Genomic DNA, 10,964 nt, shown 5'->3' on the forward strand with positions numbered 1-10,964 from the left:
ATTTTTATAATCAGAAATACGTTCCCCCCCAGAAAAAAATTTAAAGAAAAAAATATGTACAAAGTCAAAAACCCAAAACTACCAGTAGTACACAAAAGTGAAAAGATTTAAAGGCCTGGATTCTAATCTTGGTTCTGTCATTGATCATCTGCATGATTTGGGGCAAGTTAGTTAATATCTCTGGGTCTCCATTTCTTCATCTGTAAAAGCAGAAATTAAAGTTGATTAGGTTCATTTGGTCTTGGTCATACAGTAATATAATTCCATGATAACTTTCATGCAAGACTTTGGGATGCGTTTAGGAAGAATATATAGCTTGAATAGAGTGCAGGAGCTTCTTCTGAAATCATACACTGAATGACTATTTATTAAATGCCTGCTAAGTGTCAAGTAGTGTCCTTTAGTCCTAAAGAATTTGGAAGAAATTGTCCCAAGTTGGGGAGTGGGGGGTGGGGGATTGAGATAGGGGTGGAAAGAAGGAATTAAGTAAAAAGATGAGAATGAATAATAGAAATAAAGTGAGTATGTACATAGCACTGTATACTTAGGTACTTCCCTGTTTATCTCATTAATACCATTTAGTATTTTGGAGACATGAGGGAGAATACAAAGAAGTAGTTGGGACCACGTGAAAGATTAATAATGCCCTAGCCAATTTGGCTTAGTGGATAGAGCGTCAGTCTGTGGACTGAAGGGTCCTGGGTTCTATTCTGGTCAAGAGCACATGCCTGGGTTGTGGGCTTGATCCCCAGTAAGGGGGTATGCAGAAGGCAGCTGAACAATGATTCTCTCTCATCATTGATGTTTCTATCTCTCTCCCTCTCCTTTCCTCTCTGAAATCAATAAAAATGTGTGTGTTTTTTTTAAGATAAAGAAGAGGAAATTATTAACAAAGCCTTGAGAGTACTGTAATAAAGCGGTATTTGGAATAACTTGAAAAAAGAATATTTGGACTGAATCTAGAAGAATTAAGAAAAAAATGATTGTGCTGAGATGACCAATGTGAGGATGGAACCTTGAAATTAAGCATTGAATTTTAGAAATAACAGGAAGGATTCTTTGACACAGTAAATATGTAGAGGATATACAGTTGAGTTTATTACTGAGTTTAAAGATGTTTTGAAAGCTAAATGATTAATTTGTGAAGTAGAAAGGATTAAAATTACAAATTTGTTAAGATCCTCAAAACATAGATATTCTCATCTGGGGCTTTTATTTTATAGGACTCTTGGAATGCTTTTCAGAAACCATTGGATTGATTTCCAAATGCCCACATCATTGACCCTGACCTGTCCATTTATCCACATTTACATGCACTTCCCTTCTGCTTTTTAACCATTTTCAATTTTTTTCTTCTCCAAATGACTAAACTGAAGAAGAAAAACTTCTGTTGTTCTGGAAAAGGACCAAAGAGAGGAATGTAAAAGAGAGGCTGGATAAAGTGTTTTAATTGTAAATCTGATTTCCTAGTGGAATATAACTTTTTTTCTTATTTTAAAGTGTTTTAATAACTTGAGCTAATTAATATTTATTTTCACTATCAAGTACTGTTTAGTTGGTGGCATTATGGAAACTGAGGCAATATGTTAAAATACTAGGATACTGGTTTTGTATAATTTTCCTGGACAAATAACTTTCTCTGATTCTTCCCAAGGTAGAAAGTGGGCTTCTTAAAGGGCTTGGGTGCAGGCTGGCATTATGTGTGGCTATATTTAAAATACATTATTTGCTATAGATACACATGGGTTTGAGATAGCTCAGCTCTATTCATGTTATTTGTTGATCTCATAGGTGCTTCAGGGACACAAATATCTACACTAATAAAAGAGAAAGATGCAAATTAACCATCACTCCACCACTCTGCTACACCCATAGGCCACGCCCACCAGCCAGTCAGGAGCGAGTATGCAAATTAACCCGTCTAAGATGGTGGCGGCCACAGAGCTGGAGCTAGCAGGAGGCTTGGGTTGTCCCTGGTGATAGAGGAAGCCAAGCTTCCTGCCTTCCCTGGCCGGCCCTTGGCTCCGCTCAAGGCTACAAAGTTTCATTTATAGAAGATAAATAAACCCCAGATACCTGCTTCCAGCTAGACCTGGGCTCCGCTCAAGGCTACAAAGTTTCAATTATAGAAGATAAGTAAATCCCAGAAAAAAAAGGAGAGACTGGGAGCCTGGGTTGCCGGGGGGCGTGGACAGCCTGAAAACGGCCATCAGCCCCTCACCCAGGCTGGCCAGGCACCCCAGCGGGACCCCTCCCCACTCTGAAGGGGCTGTGGGCAGCCTGAAAATGGCCCTCTGCCCCTCACCCAGGCTGGCCAGGCACCCCAGCGGGACCCCCCCATCAGGAAGGGGCTGTGGGCAGCCTGAAAATGGCCCTCAGCCCCTCACCCAGGCTGGCCAGGCACCCCAGCGGGACCCCTCCCCACTCTGAAGGGGCTGTGGGCAGCCTGAAAATGGCCCTCTGCCCCTCACCCAGGCTGGCCAGGCACCCCAGCGGGACCCCCCCACCCTGAAGGGGCTGTGGGCAGCCTGAAAATGGCCCTCAGCCCCTCACCCAGGCTGGCCAGGCACCCCAGCGGGACCCTACCCTGATCCGGGACACCCTTCAGGGCAAACCAGCCAGCCCTCTATCCTATATAATAAAAGGGTAATATGCAAATTGACCCTAACAGCAGAACAACTGGGAATGACTGGTCACTATGACACACACTGACCACCAGGGGCAGATGCTAAATGCAGGAGCTGCCCCCTTGTGGTCAGTGCGCTCCCACAGGGGGAACTCTGCTCAGCCACAAGCCAGGCTGATGGCTGCCAGCACAGCGGTGGTGGTGGGAGCCTCTCCCGCTTCAGCAGCACTAAGGATGTCCGACTGCAGCTTAGGCCTGCTCCCCGCTGGCAAGTGGACATCCCCGAGGGCTCTCGGGCTGCCAGAGGGATGTCTGACTGCCAGCTTAGGCCCAATCCCCCGGGGAGCGGGCCAGCAGGGAAGGGCAGTTAGGGGTGATCAGGCCGGCAGGAGAAGGCAGTTGGGGGTGATCGGGCCAGCAGGGGAAGGCAGTTGGGGGCGATCGGGCCAGCAGGGGAAGGCAGTTGGGGTTGATCGGGCCAGCAGGAGAAGGCAGTTGGGGGTGATCAGACTGGCAGGAGAAGGCAGTTGGAGACGATCGGGCTGGCAGGAGAAGGCAGTTGGGGGTGATCGGGCCGGCAGGGGAAGGCAGTTGGGGGTGATTGGGCCAGCAGGGGAGGGCAGTTGGGGGTGATTGTGCTGGCAGGGGAGGGCAGTTGGGGGCAATTGGGCTGGCAGGGGAGGGCAGTTGGGGGTGATCAGGCAGGCAGCCAGGTGAGCCGTTAGGAGCCAGCAGTCCCGGATTGTGAGAGGGATGTCCGACTGCTGGTTTAGCGGGATTGGGCCTAAACCGGCAGTCGGACATCCCCCGAGGGGTTCCAGATTGGAGAGGGTGCAGGCCGAGCTGAGGGACAGCCCCCACGCCCCCGTGCACATATTTCGTGCACCGGGCCTCTAGTATATACATAATAGATCTTTGTGTATGAATGTGTGTGTGTGTGTGTTTTGTGTGTGTGTGTGTGTGTGTGTGTGTGCGTGTGTCTCCATTCTCATGCCTTCAGCTGCTCCTCTTAGACTCTGCAGCATATATTTCTGTATATCCAGGCTAGAACTTTCTTTAGTCCAGACCTGCATTTCTAGTTACTCCTTGGTCCCTTGCCACAGCCACTTCAAATTCAGCATCCACATCTCTCTAGGATCTCTTCTTTCGAGTTTCCCCATTTTAGGGAGTGGCATCATCATTTCTTGTGGACTGAGCCAAGCTGGTTGAGTTTGGAGTCTTTCTATTTCCAGCTGCTCAGTATAGCTTTTTGCATCTCTCCTTTCCCCATCACTACTTTGCTCTGTCATTTCTTGCCTGGCCCTTGCAAAGCTGATTGTGTGAGCTTTCTATATCACAGTTCTGTGGTAGAAGGCCCATTGGCTCCCACCCCATTAACCCCCTTCCTCAAGTGGAAATCCTCTGATCTGACCCCTGCCTGCCTCTCTTGGCTGCTTCCTCCCCCCTTTACACTAGGTTTTAGCCTGCTGCAAATGCCCTGGGCTGTTGTTCCTCTCAGTGCCCTCACACATGCTGTTCTCTGGGCATGCAGAGCCCTTCCTCCTTTGGTGCTTCTGGCCAACTTCTCTTGTGCTCTCAACAGTGACTCAGATGTCACTTCCTCTGGGAGGCAGAATTAAGTGCCTTCTCCTCCTCATTCCTACAGAGCAGTGATAGGATCTCGTGTAGTACTTACTTACTACACTGATGTCATAACTAGGTAAATGTCTGTCTTTTCCACAAGTCTGTGAGCTCACACTATTTAGAACTGTAACCCTGCCTGCTCTCCATTTCCCTTTTTTGCTCTGCTTTTTCTTTTTTCTATTGCACTTGTCCCCCTTTAACATACTATATGTGATGTTTTTATTTATAATATTATCTGTGTCCCCATGCTAGAACATAAACTCCACCAGGCAGAGATCTTTGTCTCTTGTTCACTGCTGTATCATCAGTGTCTAGAACAGTGTCTGATATATAGAAAATACTCTGAAATATTTATTGAAGGAATGAAATATTTTTTGAAGGAATTTTTGTCTTTCAGGGCCCAGCTAACAGTAGGCACTGGATAATTTAAAAATCTTGATGAACAGTTTATTCTGTTAGACTTTCTGAAGGATGTATGCCTGTGCTCTTGTCTGGTACTTAGAGGTCAATATAATTAAATACTTTCTAGGATTTTTATGCATTCAAATACATTTGTCCTTTTGTAAAAGGCTGGTTTACTCTCTTTATTAGTTTCAGATGTCCTAGTCGGCTAGAGTTGTTTCATGCTCACTGTCTTAAATAAGCCTAAACTCAACAACTAAACAACTAAGAAAATATTTCATTAAAGCTCATGCTTTCATAATATCATTTATATAAAGTCCAAAATTACACAAGCCCCATGGCAGCAGTTTTTGAACATTTATGGTCATATAAGTTTGAAAGAGTTTTGTAAAACAATGAATTTTTGCATTACTATTCTGAAAAGTTTTTCTTGTATGTTTAGATAATTGCATGGTGCATAATTTCCAGGATGTTGTAAATATTGACATTAAGAGAATGTCAGAAAGAGAAGCTACGTGATGGGCACACAGGGGTTTATTATATTGTTTTTTCTAATTTTGAGGATATTTTAATACTTACATTACACAAGTAAAACCAAATAAAGCAAAAGTTTTCTGTGGAAAATGTTCCAATATGTGTATTTTGGTTTGAGACCACTGTCCTTTGATGTCACTAACACCATTAGTCTTAGTGCCATTAACAAAATAAGGCATTCTCTTAGGTTGAACAAAATGAAATTGCCAGTATTCGACCATTTTTGACCTGTAAAAATGATAGTTTCATATGATTCAGCTTAGCAATATTTAATTGTAGGTATTGGTTTTCCCTCCAAACCAGTTTCCTTTTACAAATTGGAACAGAGCTTGATGGCTCAAGGAGAATTTTTTTCAAGCTCTTTAATCCTCAAACACTATCTTTTTAAAGATTTGTCAAAAAGAATTTTCATTTGCTGTCAATATGGTGCTAGGTGTTAAACATGCAGCCACTTTTTACCTTTATTTTCCCAAAGACTTAAGTTATATTTTGTTCAGCTCTTTAGCCTGAGTGTGGGCAAACAAACCGGTCAGTTCGTTTAGTGAGGTGCTGAGTGAACAGAGGAGAGTGTTCTGGCCAGCTAGGGGAGCTGTCACCTGAGTAGTACCTGACAAGTTGATTTTATGTAGCAGTTAATCTTCTGAAGAGCTCAGAGTATGTCTCTGTGTGTTTTTGTCTTTGTTTGAACTATGGGAATAATGGACTGGAGACAGATACTGTTCTTAACATTTTCTTTAATGAGAAGGAGATTGGTATCTAGAGAAGTGAAGGGATTTAATCCGCTCTCATGGTAAATCAGGTTCTTGTGGATTTCATTGCATGTTCCATATCAGACTGGGTGTTCTCAGAATGTGCTGCCCTAGCCACCTTGGCTGATGTCACCCAGACTTTCCTGGCTCAGCAGTGATCTTTGCCCATGGTACAATTTGCTTTGATACTTCAGCCTCACTATCGAGAACCTCAGAAATATCATATAATTCTTTTGTGCTAACTCAACAAGAGTTAAGATGCTCAGAAATTATCTTGAATTCGCAATAACGTAATTTTTTAGGTTTTGATCCGGGAGGGGAGCTGCCATGGTTAGAACTATTAAGGCATTTTAGTTTTATGAGTTTTGTGGGGTGACTCCCTAGATGCAATCTGGATGGGTGTTTTAAGCTATAAGTTTTCCAAGTAGGTGCCATGTTTGTATTATCTAACCAGTAGGTGGAACTTAGGGACTGACAAAGATTTTTTTAAATGATTTTTGATACATATCTGTATAAAATTCAATCCCATTTAATCAATATACTTTACCTTTATTGAAAAATACAAGATCACATAAAAGTAGAACTGTCCTGGAAAATCTAGAATGGTATTATTCCATTTTTTTTCCTACCTGCAGTAAATAATTTATTTTACATCCTGAGCCCAGTACACACACACACACACACACACACACACACACACAACCAATATAAAAGTTAAATGAAGCAGAATTTATTTACTGTGATAGGTATAATTGTTTCAGTGATGTTCTATTCTATTCTATTCTACTTCACTTTAAAAAATATGGTGTTACAGCTCCCTAAATTGAGTTAAAAAACACACAGTGAAATAGGGCATATTGTTTTTGTTTTTTTTAAATATATTTTTATTGATTTCAGAGAGGAAGGGAGAGGGAGAGAGAGATAGAAAAACATCAATGATGAGAGAGAATCATTGATCGGCTGCCTCCTGCATGCCCCCTACTGGGGATGAAGCCTGCAACCTAGGCATGTGCCCTGACCTCCTGATTCATAAGTGGGGGCTCAAACATTGAGCCACACTGGCTGGGCAAAAATGATTTTATTTTTTATGAAATGATGCAGATACTGATAGTTCATGGCCGAGATCCAAATATTTAGTAGATGTTGTGGGCATCATAAAGGATTCTCCTCAGAATAGCCCATTGAATTAAATGGGTATTATTGGGAAGATTTGGTGCTTGCAAATAAGCATTTTAAAATAGAGAATTATTGTTTTTTGTTGTTGTGTATAGTGAAGTCATAAAACAAACAGACACTTTAATATTTTACAGTTTTCTAAATGATTCAACTTGTTCTTTAATTTCCAGCTGTTAGTGAATACTCAGCAGGTAAAGTAGCTTTTTATTTAGTTAGGTTTGTACTAAATATATGGTCTTATTTATGAATGTCATGAATAAGTAATTTATGGATTACCACTAATTGTTAATGGGGTTGAAATCAGTGGAACTTTCAAGAAAGGATAAAAACACAGTGACTACCAGCAGTCTTATAATGAGTTCTATGTGCTCATTAAGAAAAATAATACAGTGACATAATGAATGAACTGTCAAAATTGGCTTTCTAGTATTACACCAGTATAGTAAGACATGGAATGCCTTGGAAATGATCAGTTTAACATAACTAATATTTATGGTGAATAGTTGAGTCTGTTTTTGAAGTCGGAGCATGGTATATGATATTTGAACTAACTCCAGCAGATGGGGTGGCTCAGTATAACCCCTGGTAGTTGCATTTGCTTGGTATATAGTGGAGATAGATGACTGAACTCATGTCTGCCTCAGTCTATATGTTAAAGAATCTATTAGGAAGGTTATCCCTTCCAGGTGGTCCCTCTAGTGTATGTTGTAGGAATGAGGTGAAAAAACAAAACTAGTAATAAGCCAACTCATGTTACTCTTCAGCAGAGGTGATAATGTACAGGTGCCAGATTGCCTCGTCTGAAGCTCATGGGAGACAACAGAATATAGATGGTCTTAAAACCAAGGGGCAGATGAGATCACCTATGGTGAGAGTACAGAAAGTGACAGGAGCCCTGAAAAAATCCTTTCTAGCTGTGTGATCAAGAGCAAGTTAGTAAATATTTCTGGGACTCGGTATTCTATATGTAAAATAATATCTACTACACAGCATTGTGGAGAGTATTGAATGAGTTAATACATTTAAACTGCTTAGAACAGTGACTATCTCAGTGTAAGTGCTTACTAAGTTTTTACTATTTTTATATATACATGCTATGTTTGGGATATGATGATTCACTCAAGATTTTCAGAAAGAACTATTTATTATGAAACAGGAAATGGCTCTTCAGAATGTGTATCTTTTTTTTCATACCTGATCTGGCCTTGGTGCCTCTTGTTTATTTTGGTTTATTCGTTCATTAACAAATATCTTTTGACATTGTTTATAGTGTTGCAGATCCTAAAGGGGCAGATTGTCTGTAGGAGAGCATGGTGTTTTCAGTAGAGGATAGATTGTGAAAAATACTCCATTAAGGATTGTGTGAATGAGGTTCTCCCTTCCCATCTGAGTCTATGAATAATCTATAGATAAAGCATCTGGTTTCATTGGAAGTTTGAAACATACACATTTTGTTTGTGCTCTCCATTCCCACAGAGAGTCTGGTGCATATTTTTCCAGATATATGTAATATGAGAATTTCTGAGATCTAGATGAATGTCATTTAAAAGGACTCTCCTGAGCTTGCTGCAGTTGGCACTTTGCAAAGAGATACTGTCATTTGCATGCAATGCTTGGTAACAACACTCAAGTCTTTGGACTTCAGGGTAGCTCAGAAACTATTTATTGCTTGGTTAGTTGTTGGGGTCCAGCCCCAACAGGTCCAGGGGTTCCCCAAGGTGTGGACGGAGTCGGCGAGGAAGGAAAGACATGGAGGCAGCATTCACGTGATCATCATGGCCAGGTTCCTCCTAGCCAGCCAGGTTCCTCCTAGCCAGGTTCCTCCCTTTATTGTCCTCTTACATTTGTATTTATCCTATTTGATCTTAATCCCATCCATTCTATTCCAAAGGTTAGGGCGTTTCTTATCTCCATTCCAAGGTTACTCTGTTGTTCTATTAAGCTACAAGGAAGTAACTGAAGGAGGTTATTCTAAGTAAAGATTATGTAGTTTAAGCGTGGACCTACAATACTACAGCCAAGTCCTTTCACGTGTTCTCTCACTGAAGCCTTGCAAAAACCCTACAAAGTAGCATTTTACAGATGAGAAAACTAAGGCCTCAAGATATTCAGTTCTATTAGTATGAGTCAATAACTACAGTGTAGAAACAGCTTCATTAATAGAACCAGATGGTATGATAATCTTATAGCAAAATAAAATATATTTGACATTACTTTAGACAGATATATGTAGCAGCAGAAATTAGATCAGAGCAATGAATGTGTCTTCATCATCCTCTACCACCCTTTTTACAGCCCACCTCCAACCCCAAGGCATACAGTTATTTTCACCACAATCACACCCTGTGCTCACGACCTTTCCACACCCACAAAAATCGGCTTTCCCTCTGAAAATGTGGTTAAGTTCCCTGGCTGCTAAAGGGTTAATGGACTTACCATGAAGAAACATATTTATACTACTGCACAGACTTCATGGAATGGCCTAATGGCTTTATTCAATGGCCTAATTTTAACAATGGGAATTTCAGACATAAAATGGGCAAATTATTTCAAGCCCCTCTAGGCACATCTATTCTACTTTCACAAGGATTGTAAGGCAAGCCTTATCACCCAATTTGGGGGGGGGGAGGGAGGGGGTACATCTTGATAAATATAGAAAATATCTTATACTGAAGTTTTAACAATTTACATTGCTTGCTTGTACCATTAGTGCACCCTGTATCACAAAACTAACTGTTGGGGTCCAGCCCCAACAGGTCCAGGGGTTCCCCAAGGTGTGGACAGAGTCGGCGAAGAATGAATGACACGGAGGCAGTGTTTAGGTGATCATCATAGCCAGGTTCCTCCTAGCCAGGTTCCTCCCTTTATTGTCATCTAACATCTGTATTTATACTATTTGGTCTTAATCCTATCCATTCTATTCCAAAGGTTAGGGCGTTTCTTATCTCCATTCCAAGGTTACTCTGTTGTTCTATTAAGCTACAAGGAAGTAACTGAAGGAGGTTATTCTAAGTAAAGATTATGTAGTTTAAGCGTGATTGTTAACTACCCCTCTGGCACTTAGTTAAAGGGTTTACTGATAAAAATCCTCACCTGGGGAAACAACCTTTCTTGGAGAGGTGACCTTGGTTAAAACACATAGCGCTTAAGAAGGGGAGCAAACATATTAAGAACAGTCCCTTGAAACATCCCTGCAGCGACTGCGTCAAGCAGCCAGGGTGGATCGGCTTCCAGCAAATTCCCCCATTTTTATTTTTTAAATGACAGCGCGTGTAAATCAGCGGCCACCTCTCGGATTGGGTTGTTTAAGACTCGGAAGAAGACTGACAAGCAATGATAGCGAGCATAGCAACAAACATAGTGGATGGAGTGCACACAGAGCCTTGTTAGAAAAAAAGAGGGAGAAGAAAGGGAAGAAGGCAGCATCCTGACACAGCCCTTTCCTTCAGCTGCCCCTTTCCCTGTGGTCCAAGGTAGAAATGGGAAACAAGTCCTGTTGCAGTGAGAGGGCAGCTGCTGTCAGCCAGGTCTTTTATCTGGGTACTGATCTCAGCTGGACCAAGTCTCTTTCTGTTCCCGATCTGAGCTGGGCCAAGTCTCTATCCGTTATCTGGGTCCCGATCTGGGCTGGACATGGGAAGCGAGAAACAGCCATGGGGGCAGGAGACCTCCCTCAGAAGGGGCGAGTGTTCAAGCCCCTGCATAAATGGGGGGGGGGTGAGGATCTGTGCCCCACCTCTGTTGACCCCAAAGTTCTCCCCTGAGGCCCCTCTGCGACTGTGCCTGTCTTAGGTCATCCCTCCCAGAGGAATCTTACCCGTCATTGACTAACCAGCCATCCTCCGGGCCAAGCA

General features: G+C 42.3%; 1 protein-coding gene across 5 annotated transcripts in view; it reads left to right on the forward strand.

Annotated features, from left to right (window-relative positions):
* The window catches only part of PPP2R5E (protein phosphatase 2 regulatory subunit B'epsilon), a 157,928-nt gene that overhangs the window by 36,935 nt on the left and 110,029 nt on the right, over positions 1 to 10,964 (forward strand). Inside the window, exon 2 of one of the 5 annotated variants that reach the window (XM_023759922.1) lies at positions 869 to 1,002. The exons of the other annotated variants lie outside the window; for them this stretch is intronic. The gene's annotated coding sequence lies outside the window, so the exon portion shown is untranslated. The remainder of the gene's footprint in view (positions 1 to 868; positions 1,003 to 10,964) is intronic. 5 annotated transcript variants of the gene reach the window in all.

The sequence above is a fragment of the Myotis lucifugus genome, unplaced genomic scaffold (assembly GCF_000147115.1).
Source record: "Myotis lucifugus unplaced genomic scaffold, Myoluc2.0 scaffold_166, whole genome shotgun sequence".
In the NCBI taxonomy this organism is placed as follows: Eukaryota; Metazoa; Chordata; class Mammalia; order Chiroptera; family Vespertilionidae; genus Myotis; species Myotis lucifugus.